Genomic DNA, 20,486 nt, shown 5'->3' on the forward strand with positions numbered 1-20,486 from the left:
CATCTGCTCATCCAGATTTCAACACTGACTCTCTACAAGGATGCGGGCAGGAAGAAGTCCCAAAAAAAAAGTGAGGATCAGCAGATTGGGATGTTGGCATTCACACATGATGCACCCCTCCTGGTAAATATCAGGACATCTTTAGGATTACAGTCCATGTGTAAAAGGAACTTAGCTGGCTGTAGCTACACGTGTCCATGCACAGATGTTTATTCTCCACAGATAATCAGAAAGGTTTGTCAGGAAGGGAACGAACAAAGAATCAAACATTGATGTACAATTTTTCAACCTCAGCACGAGCTTTAATGTGCTGACTAAGCAATGCACTGTATTGATGTTTGGAGAGTGTGAGTCACTAATGTTCTGCACAGGCTTCATCTTTCCTTTTGTTGCTTATTTGTTGTTAAAAAAAAAAAAGCCATTTAATTATGGGTTGTTAGGTTGTATCTTATGATCTGTTGCTATCATTTTTTGTCTGGATAAATTGCCTGACAAAGAGAAATGATGTTAATGAAAATACACCAAATTCTGGGGAGTTGAAATATTTCAGCGAGGGGACAAACTTATCTTTTCTTGTAATTATTTTGAGAATTATGACATAAATTCTTTGGGGGAAAAAAACGATGACAAAAAGCATGCTGAGTGAAATGTCAGTATAGCTATTGAGTGAAAGAAGTCTTAGATTTGATGCATCTTGGTGGAAAAATTCTCGAAAAAAGGCGCTCCATGTGTGAAATGGCTGCTGGACAAGAGTATAAAGACTCAGCATAGTAAAAGAAAATTGGAATCGCGTTAGTGCATATGGAAGCTCCCTGACACACACACCTGTACTCTTTCTGCACGTGCAGTGGGCGGCACTCCAATTTGAGACAATCAACATCCATCTGCAGAGACGAAGAGGTGCCAGTCGGTGTGGAGCAGTAATTAGATATCTGTGTGTAAAAGGCAATCATGCAGATGTTCGGCCAGAAGCCGTTCCCCCACACTGCTGATGATGGGAACAGTATGTGCATTTATCAGGTATCCATCAGCACATTCATAATGCATCATTAGAGTGGGTATAGCAACATCTGTAGTTCACTTACTATAAAAGACAAACGCTCCGGCTGAGGAGAGATGAATTATTGAGCTTAAGCTTTATATAATGTGTGTCTTTTCTGCTACACTCCCATCTGCAGGCTGGAAACATTGTCTACAAGATTCAACTCTTGTCCTCATCACGAAGGCTTTGGAAGTCAGAGGGAACGCAATTATTCAGCAAGCTGCACCCACAAACAAAAACAACAACACTTTCCTGACGCAATGTCACTATAACCTGGAGAGGAAGCGTTTAAACTTTACTTCTTCTTCACGCTGCCCGAGGGGGAAAAAAAAATGCAAAGAACAGACTGGTTTCCTTTGATTGCAGGGGACTACAGAGAAGTGTGTTGAATATGGGTGTGTGTCGGTGCGATTTTATTGCAGATATCATTTTCGGGTTGACTCTCAACCTCCGCTGCTGTTCTCAGAGGTGATGTGATCATGTGATACGTCTCAACAGCTCAGAGTGACAAACCTCAAGTTTCCTCTTAGTTGCATCTACAGCAACTGTAGCAACACTTCAAAAAGACACGTACACACACACACACTCAAACAAAACACTTAAATACCCTTGACACCTGCATGTTCTCCTCCGCTTTTCAAAAGCATTTTACCGCAGTCCTGTGATGTGAAGGAACACTTTTCGAGCTTTAACTTCAAGCATTTTAGTCCAAAAAGAAATGGTATCTGGCTGACACTAATTAAAATTGCTCCAAACAAAAGCCTTCCATGCACGGCTGAGAAGCGGTGCAGCTGTGTGGATGTGAAAGTGTAATGATGTGGAATAAACACATTTCAAGAAGGAGCATGTTAGTCTTTTTTTTTTTTTTTTTTTAAACTGCTGCTGAAAAATGAACTTTTTGAGCACAGGAGAGAACCAGCATGACAAAACAGTGGCACAAATCTCAATCAATTTTAGGAATACACATGGTTTCTGAATTACAAGTTGATTGTTGTTGTTTTTTTCTAATATGAAAGTAAAACACCTGAAATGAAATATAATAATCATGGGGATTGCACGCACGTCTGTATGTTGTTGCTCTTGAGGCTTTGGTTTCCTGTTTTGCATGACTGACACCATGTGCACAGAGCTGTTTAACAATAACCCGGGTGTCAAGGGAATCATAAACCTCTGCATCTTCTGCCCGAGTTGTAGAGCAGCAGGAGCAGCATGCAGGCCATGGCTTCACCCTCCTCAGCTGTGAATGAACTCAGATTCTTCAGTGTTGCAAAAAAAAAACCTGATTCGCAGAGGGAACTATATGCTGCTTAAAAAATGCCCCTCATGTAGCCAATAATAAACATATTTTTCTGTGTGTGTGTGTGTGTGTGTGTGTTTGTGAATGTTAAAGAGCCGCGCGTAAATGAGCTGCAGTTAAATGATCTCCCCGTGATGATCACCGTGTTCCCGGAGTAAAGTAACGAAGACAAAGAAAGGGCTCTCCCTCTCTCTCTGCCCACATTTTCCCCGAATCTTTGCTTAAACAGAATCCTATATTTGATTATCGTTTGAATCGAACACCGTGCATGCATATCCTCCCCCCCGAGCTGCTCCACCACGTCCTGCACAAAGCGCTCATGATCTGTATTGAAATGCTGCAGAAAGCGAACAAAGCCTTACCTTAAAATCTGTCTCGGTCCCCGCTGGATGATGCTCGGGCTGCTGTTGTCCGCCGGTCCATGTCGCGTCCTGTCCGCCTTGTTGCACAGCGAAGCATGCGGCTTGGTTTGGCTCGGCTCGCCTCTGCTCCACTTTCATTCAGGGGAGAGAGAGATACTACGTCGAGCGGAGCAGAGGGGCTGTGTTGTCTGTTACACTGTTGCTGGCCTTTTTTTCTCGCATCCACATCTGAGTTTGAGGGGCGGAGTCAGCGACGGCTGATTTTTTTTTTTTCTTTCAGTCCGGCACGTCGGGCACCGAGGTGGCTTTGATGGCCTGGAGGGAAGGAGGGAAGGAGGGAAGGAAGGTATGTCAGTTGGAAAGGGAGGGAGAAAAATGTAAGGAAAGGTCGAGGGGAAAGGCATAGTCTGTTTTATTTTTGTTTGATCAAATTGTCCTGTGTAAAGTGGTGGATGGAAATCGTGGGAAATACATTTAATTGGCTGTTTGGTATGTTTTAGAAAAATATGTGCCTTAAAGTCTTTCTATGTGATTTTTCACACTTAAATGTAGAAATCAAGTATCTCCTCTGAAAATAACTCTGTGAGTCATGACTGTCTACAATGGGTGTAACACCCGAGTCCCACTGTCTGTGATGTTTTCAGAGTTTTCAGAGTCCTATCTTCAGTTTGTTTACTTCGCCCGGACAGCCGGCCAGCTCCTCCCCTCACGGAGGGAGGGGGGATTGAGGGACTAAAGAAAAGAAGAATAACATACTGTACTCACTGCTTAACTGTGTTTCTAGATCACGCTCATTTCAGGTAAATTTACATGCAGTGTGAAGATACGAGCATAATAAAGATCGCTAACATTAGCATGCTAACACAACAATGCACCGCCAGTTGTTTTGGTTTCATGCTGGTGCTCAAGGGCGACATCTGCTGGATCAAAAAATCACATATAAAGCCTTTAACAAACCAACTGGAAAATACAATTTGGTATGGTATTAAAAAGCAAAGTGGAGTTTGTTCTCATAAATTCAGAGGAGGACAAATCAAGACTTCAAAAAGCATTTTAAAAATAAAGTCAAGACTGAAGTAGAATAAAAGCTAAAACGTTTTTTTGTATATTGTATATTAAGGCATATAAAGTCTTTAAGGATATATCTAAGCAGCATCCTCTGGTGTTGAAAAAAGAAGCCAGTGTGGAAGTAGAATAAAACTACAGTTCCTCGATTGTCCATTAGAGGCCTGCTCCAAAAACAAAGGAATCCTAATAAGGTCCTGTTAAAGTAACATCATGTCACTTTGCCACATTAAAACAGTAGTTTCACAGTCTAATAGTACAATCCCTTTATATGTAATGGTGTCCCTGTTGCCTGTTTACTGCACTATGTAACTTTGCCAGCAGGGCAGCGATCAACTTGCGAGAAGCGGGTTCTGCTTTAAGGCTTTAGTTCACACACCGGCACAGTCGGACAAAAAGCAACAATCCATCGGCTGAGTGTTCATTCCTTCAGATATTATTCATAACAGATTGGGTGGCTGTATGGTTAGCCGTGCACATTGTCTCATGTTTCACACAAATAAATCAATCTAAATCTAAAGTTGTCCCCTGTTCTTGTCAATCTTCAACTTAGTTTTTGTAAGTTTAGAACCTTACAAACCTACCTCATGTTAAAATGACCGCCTACAATGTAGCCATTTAGCAATAGACATTAGACGTCATTGTAATAGGCAAGGCAAGTTTATTTCTATAGCACATTTCAACAACATGGCAATTCAAAGTGCTTCACACAAGACAAAAGCATCATGACAGAGGAAAGAAAAGAAACATTAAAATAGAACATTTAAAAATCACTGAAATGATTAAATCTGAACAAATGTTCAAATAAGAATAATTTAAATGAAATTAATTGAAATAAATAAAGTAAAATATAAAAATAGTTAAAAGTGCAGAGTTGAAGTTTAAAATCTTATTAAAATTGTTTAATTAACCTGTAAACAGGTGAGTCTTCCACCTGGATTTAAAAGAGCTGAGAGTTTCAGTAATATCTGAATACACATACATATGCAAACAGTTTGCAAACAATGGGCTGTAAACTAGAAAAGTCAGATTTGCCCAAAATCTGCTAATATTACTGAACCTTGTCAGTCGACATGGTTCACTGGCTTCTCGCAATGATTTTGCCAATCTCTGTTTCTCATCAAATGCACGTTTTCTAAGAGATGGGAGGCGTATGTTACGTGGAATATGCAACCTAGATTACAAGCTTCATTTGTGAGTTTCAGCAACCACGTATTCATTCAACCTTTCTCACCTCCAACTCTTTGTCTTGATTAGCCAGAAGTTAGTTTGAGTCAACATTTACAATATGGTTACAGTCATCATGGGGCTTCACCCACGCCTCTTCAAAGACTACGAGACTATACGTCAACAGTTTATCAATATTTCCAACGATGGCTCACTTTATCTTATTTGATAAGAATAAGAATAAGAATCTAACCTCCTTTGAAATAGGCTAGAAAAAATACATAAAAGTGAAATGATTGCTTTTCACTTTTATGTATTTTTTCTTGATTTAACAAAGAAAACATAAAGTGTTAATTGATAACTTATACAGGAGATGGTAGGTATATTTTCTGATGTTTTGCCAAAGCCATTCAAGCAGTGTCCCCTTGTTTCCAGTCATCAGCTAATCTACAGTTATGGAATGCCTGCTGTAGCCATTAACTATTGATACAGGCTAGAAGGGACAGAAATACCCAATACAGTAGTAAAGGCACAAAAAATATATTGAATTGGTGACCCACTTATTTGTCTCCTAACTGTCATTTACTCACAGGTTGGAGACCTCTGCCTAAATGACCCACAATACTACAGGATAGTGATGATTTAAAACTGAATGATTACATTTAAGTATTTCACTCATAAAGCCATCCCACTGTCACTCTGCCCGTAATACAAGGAAACAGTGAAAGCTAAAACTAGTCAGAGGCCATTAACAGAAACATGTGTGTTTAAAGTGCTTCACTCAAGACATTGGTTGGTTGGTTGAAATAATAAAGTGTTTATTATGGAGTTTCATAAATCTATTATTGCTGCTGTCCTAGAAACTGAAACCTCTACCACAAGACCCAGAGGACCTCAGGTGTATAGCAGGTGACATAAGGGCAGAGCATTGTGCTATTAGACTGTGGAGTTCTCAATAAACAAATGTCAAAGTTTGACTTTCAAATCGAAGATGACATGATACCCTTCAGTTTGTTTTGTTCTCTTTCAGTAAGTAAAGCAGATGTGTGATTTTGTTAAACAGCAGAGACTCCAGTAGGTAGTTTCATCAAGCCAAGAAGTAGTTTGACACATTGAGCAACAGAAAAGCAACAATTATCATTTGTGTTGTTTTACGATCTTTCAAATGAACAAATGTAATAAGCTGCTGCTCTGTGTGAAGATGCTAAACAGTGCTAACAGACTTGAACATTTACAGTAAATAATGAATTTTATAAAATGTCAAACTGTTGCTTTAAAGGCTTTATATGCGATTTTTTTCGCCCTTGAGCACCAGCATGAAACCAAAACAACTCGCGCTGCATTGTTGTGTTAGCATGCTAATGCTAGCGATCTTTATTATGCTCGTATCTTCACACTGCATGTAAATTTACCCGAAATGAGCGTGATCTAGAAACACAGTTAAGCAGTGAGTACAGTATGTTATTCTTCTTTTCTCTAGTCCCTCAATTAAACAACTTTTATACACGAGGGGAGGAGTCAGCTGGGCCGTCCTGGCGATGTAAACAAACTGAAGATAGGACTCTGAAAACTCTGAAAACATCACAGACAGTGGGACTCGGGTGTTACACCCATTGTAGACAGTCATGACTCACAGAGTTATTTTCAGAGGATATACTTGATTTCTACATTTAAGTGTGAAAAATCACATATAAAGCCTTTAAGGTCCTCTGACTAGTTTTTATCAAAGTTATGTAAAGTCTACTCCAGAATGTCTCTTTCCTTTTAGTAGCTTCACCTGTGGGGAGGAATATAGAATGATTTTGAGCAGATTTTGATAAAGTTTTTTTATTATTACTTTACGATAAAGAGATTTGCTTTTTATTGCAGATTTCTTATATCTGTTGTTAAACATCTTTATCTCTGATATTTTATTTAAGAAGCGTGAATAAACAGTGACTACATCTGTGAGTGAAGGTTTTCTAACCGCAAATAACAAGACTGATGGACCATTGAGCTGAAGGTGACTATAGACACCCAGCATTTTTTAAGGTGATTTTTGAACTCCAAGTATAGAGTGACTGCTTAGTTTAAAACAGATATACTGTATAGGAGAGGTCACCAGCGACTGATTGGTAAAACATGCATGGGCTAAAGTAAAAAAAAAAAAAAGTCTGAGACATTATACTGTTCAGGCCTCTAACGATCATAACTTGGCACTCTCCCAAAAAGACACCACTTGGCCTGACAACTTTTCTGGAGGAAACCATGAAGTGTGTTTACATACACACTGGTATCCTGTTTTTGATCTTATTCAGGATATAGTGTTTACATGTTCATATCCCTGTATGGAATGTCTGGCTGTTATATCAGCATCTCAGATCATGAATGATCACAAGTGTTGATCAGAGGTTAACATGCCACAGTATGCTTCTATTGTTTCTGGTGTTCCTCAGTGAGTATATCTTCTCAAACAGGTAACAGATCTGATCTGTGCAGATTACTACTCCACATATACTTCAGTCAGGTAAACACAGTCATGTACCATTGACAAAGCCTCACCTTTTAAGTTGTTATGATGAACTTTTTATTGCACAAAAAAACCAAAAACATAATAGATCAATGGAAAAACAGACAGTATATAATGATTAGTTAATTAATAAAATCTACATTTTAAAAGAAATGTGCTGGAGGAGCCAAATAAACCCAGAGGGGCTCGTCGAGTGCAGCCCTCCTAAAGAGAAACATGTAACACAGAGACAAATTCTTAATGTTAGTCCAAGTAAAAACAATAAAGCTAACAAGAACACATACTCAATAAGGTGTAAAAGAAAGCAAAACAAGAAAGAGACAAATTAAAGAAGAGGGGGAAAAGGAAAATAAGCTCTTATGGTAGAGAATGATTATGATGCCGCTTTGGTTAATTTGCCAAGCAGGAAATAAATGATTTGTTTTTTTAAATAAGTTGAGGGTGATTCTCATTTACACATCCTGGAGACACAATCCAAACTTTTATACGCGAGAGGAGGAGTCAGCCGGCCGTCCCGACGATGTAAACAAACTGAAGATAGGACTCTGAAAACTCTGAAAATATCACAGACAGTGGGACTCGGGTGTTACACCCATTGTAGACAGTCATGACTCACAGAGTTATTTTCAGAGGATATACTTGATCTCTATTACATTTAAGTGTGAAAGATAAAATATAAAGACTTTAAAGTGGCCAGAATATTGAAAATGTCCAGTAACAGCATCTAAGCAAAGTCTTGATGAAAATGATGATAAAAATTACGCCCTAATGTTGTGGGACTATTTTTCAAATTGAGTCCAAGATGAAGAATTACCTAAATAAGTTACAGTTTAGTATTTAACTGCTATTAGTTATTGTATCATTTTAAAAGTGATATAAAGGTCTTATCTAGCTTGTGCTAGCTTACTGAGCCTTCTGCATATCATTGTGTGTGACTGAGTGTGTCTTTGTTAAAGAGCAGTGGAGCTTGATATGTTGGCTTCATGAAGAGCAGTCAGCATGCACTTGTCTTCTAAACACAGTAAAGGCCTGTGTGTGAAGCATGGAAACTGTTAAGCATACGTGTTCATTTGAAGTTAAAATGTTTCCCTTCATAATAAATGTGTACAGAAGAGTGAACCTAGTTTGTAGATTGTGTTATTGTGCCGTGACAGGATCTTCCAGGTTTGTGCGTTTGTGCTCTGCTCTCTTAATTGCCTCATCAGTGAACGTCAAACGTTCAAATGGCTCCGCCATCTAGATTTATTTATCTAGATTTATTTATTCATTTGTGCTCCATCAGATGCAGGCGCTGCTGCATGGTGCAATTACTGCTGCACGGCCAAATGTGCCAATGAATAATAAATCACAACACAAAGAGATCTAAAGCAGCTAGCTGGGAATCAACTTGAGCTAAACCTGCATTGTGATTACAGTAGAAACATCCTCTCTAACGGCTGAAGCTGTTTCAGATATTCAGATGTCCTCTCAGGTAATAAAGAGGGGACACTTGGTGATTAGAATATGTACACAATCAGCCTCACAACCAAAAACCTGCACACAAACATCCAGATGTACATGCATATGGAACAAGGAGTTAGCACGGCTTCTCAAAATGTCTCCAAAATGTTGCCTCAAAATAATGCAACCAGAGGCCTTGGCTCCATTGCGCACATGCTGTTCTCTTCAAAGTGAAGCTGAATAACGGGGCGTTTGGAGGCAGATGACTCACACCATTGCACTGGTGTGCTCGGAGACTGTGACTGAAAAATGGAGAGAGTGTGAGTGGGCTGTGGGAAGTGTGTCTCTGTCCCTGGAGCAATATGTTAAGACCTATGTATTGAAATGTCTCCTCCAGTCGTCCCCGGCAGCCCCGCAGCGGGTCAGCGGCTCTTTGTTGAAAAACCTGACTCGAGTGCTTATCGTCTTTCTCCAGGTGTGTGTCAGTCAGCCACACTTCATTATGCTGCTGCTTTTGTAGTGGACAACCAGAGAAGGAATCTCACAATGAGGGTGTAAGAAGTGTGTAGCCAGGTGTGAAAAAAAAAAAAAAAAAGAGTGTGTATGTGGGCTACGACAGAAGTACATGTGTGTTGTGTGTGTGTGCAGGATGGTGTATCTTGCTCTTTTAGCCCTGCTGTGAAGCTATTTCCCCTTGAAACTGGCGGATCACCAGGATCAAAGGGACCAATTAAACCTCCCACTCCCCCCATCAAGCTCTCCATTCCAGCTTTACATGTAGAGCTTACATTAATATAGATGGCAGATTTTCCCTTCAAATGTATGGTAATTTTGAAACAATGAATCTTTGATTGACAGGCAGAAATGGACAAAAGCCACATTTTTTGTCAGAGAATGTCAACTTAAAGGAGAATACGGTATGTTACTCTGACACAGCGTTTAAAATGGGTACCGCAGTCCAAATTCAAAACATGGGAGAGAGCTGTCTCCCCCTGCCCCCTCCTCCCTAGAGTCGAGGCACACCAGATTGCACACAATAGGCTTCCGTGTTTAGAAAATGCTGAGGCGTTTTAGGGCAGGTAGAATCAGTTATATCTGAACCAAATGACTTGCCCGCTTCCATTGCTGCAACACGTTTGCATGGCAAACCGAGGGGCGTCCATACTGGCAGGGTGGGGGTGCCTCGATAAAGGCTACCTCAAAACAAAAACAAACCATTCACACTGGATTCGAAACTTAAGTTGAGGACATACTGGCTGCTGTGATGTTGTCAGAGAGGCCAGCGGTTCAAAATAGCATGTTTCCTTGATATAATACGGTAATTTCATGATTGAATTCAGGAGACATCTTACATATTAGTCCTTTAAATGCTTACTATTATGATTTTTTGATCCCTCAGTTGTCGCCCTTGAGCACCAGCATGAAACCAAAACAACTTGCGGTGCATTGTTGTGTTAGCATGCTAATGCTAGCGATCTTTATTATGCTCTTATGTTCACACTGCATGTAAATTTACCTGAAATGAGCGTGATCTAGAAACACAGTTAAGCAGTGAGTACAGTATGTTATTCTTCTTTTCTCTAGTCCCTCAATTAAACAACTTTTATACACGAGGGGAGGAGTCAGCCGGCCGTCCAGGCGATGTAAACAAACTGAAGATAGGACTCTGAAAACATCACAGACAGTGGGACTCGGGTGTTACACCCATTGTAGATTAGTTTAATCAACACAACAAGCATCAACAATAAGGACTAACTAATGAGTTATAATGCTGCCTCGTGAAGCCAGTTTGGCCAGGTAACCTCTCAAACGAAAGAGTAGGACAAAGCTACGAACTCAAACTCTTATGTTATCCCAGCACTTTTACCTGCATACTGGGCGGATGTGTCACATAAGTGAGGCATTAAAGGTCCCATATTCTGCTTTTTCTGGTTTTATATGTTCTTTAGTGTGTTTTCCAAGTGTCCTGTGCATGTTTAGGCACATCTATGTGCAAAAATTCAAAGTCCGCAGAAACGCAGCTTCTCCTACGTCCTCCTGTTAGCTGTAGCATTAGCCGCATGTAACGCTCGGTTCTAGCCCCCCTCGATAAAAATTTGTCAGTGCGACGTCATTGTCAGTGTGAGATCACTGATCTAAGCCCATTGGCTCGTTGTGGCAAACCCTGCAGCTCATGTTGAAATTTCTGAGACGTGTGCTGAGCAACTGACCAATAACGACAGAGCGGATCGGCAGACCAATCAGAGCAGACTTGGCCCCCGTGGGGTCTAACAGTGGGGGCTCAGCAGAGCGTAGCTGACGGACTCAGAGCAGAGAAGGAGCAAGGAGGAGCAGTACATATAAACAGACACTTTTTTCAGACTTTAGCTATTGTGAACGTACAAAAGTAGGAACATAGATTAAATATACAAACCCCAAAAAGGGCAGAATATGACCTCTTTAAGATATCTTGTAACTTTCAAAGTTAAGTAAATCATATAATTCAGTCGGTTTATTAACACTATAGAGTTGCTAGCTGCTTTAACTCTGATTTCACAGGCTACCATTAGCATGTTTACCAGCTCACATCTTGTGAGTTGATTTGTCATGCATCAGATCGGCTTCAAGATATAATTTTTGATATTTTTGATATTTTTAAAAATAATTCATCCTTTTTTTTGCCAGTATTTTAGCACAAGGCTATTAATGTGGTTGGTTAGGCTATCAAGTAGGAAAGCTAATGCTAATGCTACACAGACACACTGTTAAATTGCACATTGCTTTCACTTTTTAGTTGCTGTCTAGTTTAAATAATACAGATCCCACCAAACGTTCTTTTGGCCATTGTAAAATATTTTAAGGAATTCAGAGACTGACAAGCCTGTCTTAACTTTCATGTTTGCTAAACAACTGAAATTCCTTTTTTTCTTTTTCCTTTACTCATACAAAATAAATGACTCCTCTCACACCATAGGCTACAGCATTTCTGTTTTTATTGAGCTCCCATTGCTTAACATTTTCCGGGGAATGATTATCTTCACTCTCGTCATTACAAGCTGTGAAAAGCAGAGATATGCCAACACTGACACACTCTCTGCTGTTGTCTGTTTGTATATACTTTAGACTTTTTTTGTCTGTGTTTTAAAATCACAACACAGACACCAGCACTAACCTCGTCACAGCTCCTTGCGTAACCATCTCTGAGACTCATAACTATGATTGAGATGAATCGGAGAGCAGTCAAAGCTAACAGCCACAGCTTTAAGCATATCTGAACATCTGGCCATCAGTCTGATCCCCCCCCCCCCCCCCCCCATGCTTTGTTGTTCCTCTCAACTAATTGTACCCATTAGAAACCTGCGAGAGCGTGACAGTTTCCATGGTGATTTGCTGATGTGCCCGGGTGTTTTGAGCCTTAGATATCCCGGTCATTTTCACGGCATCTGTTTCCCCTGATCGCAATATCTCGACTGATTTAGAAATGATGTGAGTCAACATGTTGCGGAGGTCTCGGCTGACTCGAGGGGCTCGTTCACATCAACAAGACGCTGGTGGATGTGCTCCATGGAGGTTTGACTGACTAGAGAATGAGACTTCTGAGAGCATTTCATTAAGTTTTATAGTCAAATATTACACAGGGTGACAATGTTAACAGCAGATGATGAAGTAAAATGACAGCAAAGTGGGTAACTTAGGCGGCTACAGGCCATTTGATGGTTTGGTGCTAAATGATGTGCTGCATAAAGGCAATAAGAAGAAGAAGCAGTTGATCTCAGAAGTGTCTTTAGGTAGATTACCAACTTCTGTATGTATACTTAAAGGCTTTATATGTGATTTTTTGATCCAGCAGATGTCGCCCTTGAGCACCAGCATGAAACCAAAACAACTCGCGCTGCATTGTTGTGTTAGCATGCTAATGCTAGCGATCTTTATTATGCTCGTATCGTCACACTGCATGTAAATTTACCTGAAATGAGCGTGATCTAGAAACACAGTTAAGCAGTGAGTACAGTATGTTATTCTTCTTTTCTCTAGTCCCTCAATTAAACAACTTTTATACACGAGGGGAGGAGTCAGCCGGCCGTCCGGGCGATGTAAACAAACTGAAGATAGGACTCTGAAAACTCTGAAAACATCACAGACAGTGGGACTCGGGTGTTACACCCATTGTAGACAGTCATGACTCACAGAGTTATTTTCAGAGGTTATACTTGATTTATATTATATTTAAGTGTGAAAAATCACATTGAAAGCCTTTAAACATGTTGTTAAACAGTTAACATCATAAATACATGTCACAAATAAACAAGCTATTTGGCACCCGTCTGTCCAAGAGAGGAGCAGGCCTATTCTGTTGACTCAGAACGTTTCTGGATGTCAAGCCAATGACAGCCCGGAGGTGAGTTTGGGAGTTCAGCGGCTGGACTCAATTCCATCCAGAAAGTATGACGGACCGGCAAACACAAGAAAATACAATCATATTGAGGCAAAAAGCAGAGCTGACTAAGCTCATTCCAAAACTAAGATGAACCTTGGGTTGGCTTTAACCAGCGGGACGCCGAACACCGGCGGTTAGCTTGTGCTAGCTTGCTAAATTATCGTTTTTTTCCTTTACAACAAATGTTATTATCTTAGGTTGCTTGCATTGTAGGTACAATCATTAAACATATATGCCAAAGACTGTAAGAAAAAAAGTGTGTGAAATCCTGTCCCAGCCTAACTTTGAGTCATCCTAACAACAGGCTGAGAGCCGGAGCTGAGGTGGGTTTAAAGGCCCTGACACACCAAGCAGACGGCAAAAAACAAGTGGCGACATGTGATGTCGACACACAACGCTTTTTGTCTTGGCACACAAGGTGTGGCATTGTTTTTAAAATGACACAAAAATTAAATATTTGTTCAACTCTTGTTCCCCACCCTTTTCAAAAGAGTACGTGTTACTTAATTACTCTTTTGACGCACACCATCTTTCATAAGCTGCGTCAATATAAAACACAAACATTAAAAAACAACAATGAGGGAAGGCTGGGGTTGAGGAAGACTGCTGATGAGGAATCAAAGAATAAATACTTTATCCATTATTAATCCCGCGAGGGGAAATTCAGTTTTACACTCTGTCTAATGAACATGCTACACACACATAGGCTGAAATACACACACATGCACAAACAGGATCCTGTGGACATGCATTAATGGAGAGGTGTCAGAGTGAGGGGGCTGCACACAGCGAGTGCTCCAGAGCAGTTTTTGGGGTTTGGTGCATTGCTCAAGGGCACCTCGGCAGTGCTCAGGAGGTGGACTGGCACCTCTCCAGCTACCAGACCAACTTCTGGACTTGGTACTTGAACCGGCGACCCTCCGATTCCCAACCCAAGTCCCTACAGACTGAGCTACTGCCGCCCCAATAATGTAACAGGGGACCACAATCAAGTGAGTCCAAAAGAACCATGTAAACCTCCCCAACCCCACAAAGGAGTCCAAGAGGCACAACATATTCAAATGGAAAGAAAAGCCTTGTGATGAAAGCGGCTTGAAGCAACAAACACAACCACAAAATGACAGGTAAGAAGACACTGAATGAACCAAAAATTTACCAGGGACGAGTGCATGAACTTTGAACAGCGCAATGACTTTTTATGAAACCAATAAAACTTCATCTGCCTCAGCAGTTTCCTTTTTTACAATTTTTTTTTCTTTTTTCAAAACATTATTTATGATGTGCAACACGTTGGTTATGGATAAAAGCGCTCCAAACAAACCTGAACTGTCTCATTACTGAGATCATGCCACTGCAATTTATCAGAAAGCAAGAAAGAGACAAACAGGACAAGATTATTTGAGTAATAAAAGTGAGGCAGGCAAATGGCTGTGTGCCACACTTCTCTTCCTTTGTTCCCACATCTACTTTGTTCCACTTAAATATTACATGTGCATTAGGGAGGAGCGGTCTATGATGGATGTGTTGTGTTACCAGCTACACTTGCTCTTTTCCTCGTTCCCTGCAGTTCACAACACCGCTGGCTAACCTCATAAACCCAAGGGAGAAACTGTAGGGAAGAAAAAGTCATGATGACTTCTGGCACTTCAACTGAATTCATTTTATAGAATTTAAAAAATACTTCCATGGTGGTGTCCAACAAGAGACATCCATTCATCCATATATCTGTGTGTCTGTCTGTGTGTCTGTGTGTCTGTCTGTCTGTGTGTATGTCTGTATGTCTGTGTGTGTGTCTGTCTGTGTGTCTGTGTGTGTGTGTGTGTGTCTGTCTGTCTGTCTGTCTGTGTGTCTGTGTGTGTGTCTGTCTGTGTGTCTGTCTGTCAGTCTGTCAGTCTGTCAGTCTGTCTGTCTGTCTGTCTGTCTGTCTGTGTGTGTGTGTGTGTGTGTGTCTGTCTGTCTGTCTGTCTGTGTGTGTCTGTCTGTCTGTCTGTCTGTCTGTCTGTCTGTGTGTGTGTGTGTGTGTGTGTGTGTGTGTGTGTGTCTGTCTGTCTGTCTGTCTGTGTGTGTGTGTGTGTGTGTCTGTCTGTCTGTCTGTCTGTGTGTGTGTGTGTGTGTCTGTGTGTCTGTGTGTCTGTGTGTCTGTCTGTCTGTCTGTCTGTGTGTGTGTCTGTCTGTCTGTCTGTCTGTGTGTGTGTCTGTCTGTCTGTCTGTGTGTGTGTGTGTGTGTGTGTGTGTGTGTGTGTGTGTGTCTGTCTGTCTGTCTGTCTGTCTGTGTGTGTGTGTGTGTGTGTCTGTGTGTCTGTGTGTCTGTGTGTCTGTCTGTCTGTCTGTCTGTGTGTGTGTCTGTCTGTCTGTCTGTCTGTGTGTGTGTCTGTCTGTCTGTCTGTCTGTCTGTGTGTGTGTGTGTGTGTGTGTGTGTGTGTGTGTCTGTCTGTCTGTCTGTCTGTCTGTCTGTCTGTCTGTGTGTCTGTCTGAACATGTTTGAATATATAAATACTTGTTTGTATAATCTCTGTTGATGTTGAGCTGGTGGTGTTTAGTGAAGGCGGGGAGCAGATTAGAAGATGAGGATGTGAAGGAGGATGTCCTAAAAACAAATCATGTCAAGAGAACTCCTAAAACAAGAAACTGTGAACAACATTCAGACTACAGACGCTATCTTTACCTAGCATAATGCATGTTAAGCAGGGTAAAATAAAAATAAAAAATCTTATAGTAACATATGTTGAAAATATGAGAGACACACATGACAACCAATGAAAATACATTGAACATATTTGTTCCCATATAGTGTTCAGAGCAACAATATGACCATTTACCAATGTGGTGGACGACAGGCTGATACCAATTGGTGATAATGTGCTTTTGGACCACTTTGCTGGGAATTCATGAAGTAACATGACAGAAGACAGATGAAGCTGTGGAGACAGCGTGATCCCAGGATGTTCATGGGGCGCGGGAAATTGCTTTCTTTCTGTCAAATTGACTCCCAATTAGATTTCCCAACAGGATATTCTATCGTGATCATTGAACATATTTCATATTAACAATTTGACATCGGTACAGCCGTGACTGGATCACTTTTAATATTCATCACATCACTTGGAAAATCTAACAAGGTAATCTTTCCTACCATCAAAAATCTGAACTTTTCTTACTTTTGTCGAAAGCGGGTAAATTGAGATCAAAATCATCCAGATTATCTTCGAGTGTGCACCCCTCATAGGACATGAAAAAGGAAGGTGCATATGATTTCTCTATCTCAAATGAAGGGGCTTAATGTGGATGCTGAGAGGAAAAGAAGAAGATTGAAAATAATTTTTCTAGTAGTACCTCACCGAGGATTTAAGCACCCCTGTGTGATGGAACAATAATCAGAATCAGAATCAGAAATGCGGTCGTTACAGTTGCTCCAAAATATACAGTAGAAATATAGTAATAAAAATATGAATCAAATAGAATAGGAATGTAAGTAAGATATCAATGATAGGTACAATAAATATTTACAGGAATAAGAGTCAGATGGAATATATACACACATTATCAAGATTATTGCACTGTTTGTTGCAATATTGCACTTTGTTATCATGGACATGTTATTCATTATTATTATTATATTGCAGTTTTAATAAATAATGAGTTATGGTGGAGGTTACAGTTTTTCATTTTTTTTTTTTTTTTTTTTTCCAGGCTGAAATAGTCCAGGGTCAGATGGAGTGTTTGTCACTCAAAGGGAGGAGTTATAACTAGGCTAGTTATTCCTAGGCTAGCCTATAGTGTTGAAAGCAGCTGCATAATCCTGTATGAGGGTAACACATTGTCTTGCATTAAATTCAGGTTCCTGCAGGTGAATTTGTAGTCTTGCAGAACCAGATATGCCCAGCTCTTTTAAAAAAAACATAAGCTGCATGTTTTGTGTCTCCATCGAGCCTCTAGTTACAAAGAAAGGAACAGAAATGTAAACTTCTTTGTCATTGTTTTTACGTCTGTACTTTGTGCAGTTCATCAGATTTCATATCAGATCTGTACTTATAGCTTTTTTTTTTGTATAACCAGTAATTCTGACTCATATGCAGGTATATTTTTTTAATTTCAGATGATCCGTGAAGTGTTTGAAACCTGCATTTGCTGTCACTTGTAGCAACAGCAACTACTGTATATCCATCTGAGCTTTTGTTTTCACCGTGGTGTTGAACCCCTGAAGGTTTCTCTGTGAATTCTTCACACTGTATCTGTCACCTCCTAAGAGGTGGCGGCCCCATTTCCCACATCCAAACCATACAGCTAAGGCAGACCCCGTCAGCTCACCTTTAGTGCCTATCTTTGCTCTCTCTCTGTATTCTTGAGTTCAGTCTTTGTTATATATAAATATATATATATAAAGTATATACCTTCACACTTTTTAAAAAGCAATTATTCTTTGTTTTACATGTCTGACGGTGCGAGGTCTCAATCATCACAGTGCTGAATGTCACACTTCTTCAAAAACTCTGCTGCCATCCCATAATGCCAACCTTTTCCGAGTCTGTCTCTTTCCTTTTAATGTCTCTTTTCTCCCGCCCTCAGAAACATTGGCTCTGACTTTTTATATCTTTGACTTTGTCTGTCTTCGTCTCCATCTCTCTTTTTTTTTTTATTTCCTGGCTCTGCCGGTAATCTGCCCGCTATCTGACTGATGTAAGCTGGATGTAATAACTTTAATGATTACATGTTGTCGGTGAGATAAGCCTCCTAGAGCTCTTTGAAACCCTCTCTGAACCCACAAATTTGAGGATGGTAGAGGATGTGCCGTCTGGCATGAGCCTTAGTTTTTAATTTAAATTAAAAAAATAAATAAATAAAGATGGCTGTGGGGTTTTGTTATTATGCAAACGCTATAGCTTGTTTTGTGTATATTTTGGGTCCTGTAGCCATGATACGGTGTACAGTCCCTCTCCCCCCCCAGACTCATTTAGTCTAATTGGGATAGACGAGGATGAGGGTGGTCGCTTTAAAATCAGTACATCCCCAGGCAGGCAGGCAGGCAGGCAGGCACAGCTCTGTCTGGTCCTCCATTATATCGCTGCACCCTCCTCGCGCAAGCTTGGAACTAGGTTGTTTCCATGGCAACCGTGTATTTGATGGACAGCTCTGTGGTATGATGGCCGGTCCCACTGCGAGAGCTTCCACCCTGCGCTGTTGTCAAGACGGAGAAGCTAAAGATTTAGCATGTCTGTATCTGCACACTTTGCTATCTGCAATGCATTCATACATATACACAGCAGGAACTGTGATACGGTCACTGTCATCTACTGCTGGAATGACACACTTTGATTCACACCCAGCTTTCGGCATCGGTCTACTTTTACGTACAAACACCTACAACATGTCTTTACCAGCCAATCCTACACCCACAGGACGCAGGCATTAAATAATTTTGATCTCTGACGTGTGAAATGTGGCTCGTGTACAAATAAAAATGTTTAATCATGAGACTGCACACAAAAAAATAAACAAATACAAAGCTTGCAGACTCAACCATGGCAACCTGTTATGATTCTGTGTCTCCTCTTGCAGAATGATTTTGCATGTTGATGTTTTGCGTTTGACATCACTTAGTATGACGTACATTGGAATCGCCTCTGGCTATGCTCTTTGGTGTGTTGTAATGCATTCACTGAGTACAAATTTGAGGTGCTTCAATCGAGTATTTTGATTTTTAAGCTTCTTTACATTATTATGCCACCCATGTTTTCAAGGAGAAACGTAATACTTTTACACTTACTCTACTACTGTATATGGAAATGAGCAATACCACAAATCCAGAAAGTCCTTCAGGGGGGCTCAGGGGTGTCTTGGACATTAATTCCAGTGAGAAGATGAATCCTAAAATAAACATTATAAAAAACAGATAACATTCTGAATACCAAATTAATCAATGTCATGTGTACAAGAGTAGTAATCAGAATGCATATATATGTATGTTGTGATTAAACATTTAGGAATTCCAAATATGATGTAGTTATAGATCTAACTGCATATGAACAGCATACTGTAGCTCCTTTGTGACCAACTGCAATAATGAAATGTCACACATGAATAAATAGGAAATGATCCAAGACAATGGACATGAATTAACTGAATGAACTCTTAATCTTCATGATTTCTTACCCTGACTTCTTTTCTTCCTGAGTGAAATCATGGTAAATCAATAAAAGCATTATAAGAAGGCCTACACATGATTTGAATTGACTTTTCTGTTTTTTCTGTTTTAGGTGACTGCTTCTATAGCGAAACATAGCTTAGCTTCCATGTAGAAACCTCAACAGGGACCATGGATCGCAGTGAAATGACTCTGGCGTTACAGATCACTGTACGCAAAAACAACCCGCCACAGGAACAGTTTCTTCCCCCCAAGCTGTCACTCTGATGAACGCTAAACAGTCACAGAGTGTCAGACCTGTCGCGGTGAAATGACTCTAAACCAAACCGTCACCGTGAATATACATATATGTTTATATATATTATTTAACTTAAATGATCAATACACGCACACTTATTTATGTAAATACTGTAATTGACATGTTTACTTGACCCATCTGTCACATAACTGCATTTTACTTATCATGTTACTTCAGCATCTTTTGCACTATTCACCACTGCACTGTTTCATGTTTAGTCTTGTAAATATTAGTCTTTTCTTATTCTGTTTATTGTTGATATTTAATGTTGTACCTGTACATAAGAGAGCACAGTTCACCCAAGTTAAATTCCTTGTGTGTGTGTGTGTGTAAGCATACCTGGACAATAAATCTGATTCTGATAAATGATGAATTTACTTGAGCTTATATAACGCTTTTCTAGTCTTCTGACTACTCAAAGTGCTTTGTCAAACCTTCCCATTCACACACTGATGTAATGAAACCATCAGAACTAACTTTTGTGGTGCAGGAATTATATATACTGTCCTTTCAATTGAAATGCATTAGATCGTCCTTCTGACAGATTCAAAGTAAAAATCATGTCCATGTTCTGAGGCCAGGTTCTAATTCAAAATATAATGTCGTCCAAAACATATTTACACATTATGATAAACATGGAGCTCAGCGTCAGTTCAGACAGGAAGACTGGTTATATTCTTTCACTTCAACCTAAACTACTTCCTCCGTCTACCTGCTCTGCTGATCAGCTGATAATGTGCGTTTATT

General features: G+C 40.1%; 1 protein-coding gene across 1 annotated transcript in view; it reads right to left on the reverse strand.

The window, feature by feature from the left end:
• st6gal2a (ST6 beta-galactosamide alpha-2,6-sialyltranferase 2a) overlaps positions 1 to 2,941 on the reverse strand; it is a 65,521-nt gene extending 62,580 nt beyond the window's left edge. The window contains exon 1 of the mRNA XM_061053352.1: positions 2,702 to 2,941. The gene's annotated coding sequence lies outside the window, so the exon portion shown is untranslated. The remainder of the gene's footprint in view (positions 1 to 2,701) is intronic.
• Between the last annotated feature and the right edge of the window lie 17,545 nt (positions 2,942 to 20,486).

The sequence above is a fragment of the Labrus mixtus genome, chromosome 13, assembly GCF_963584025.1.
Source record: "Labrus mixtus chromosome 13, fLabMix1.1, whole genome shotgun sequence".
In the NCBI taxonomy this organism is placed as follows: Eukaryota; Metazoa; Chordata; class Actinopteri; order Labriformes; family Labridae; genus Labrus; species Labrus mixtus.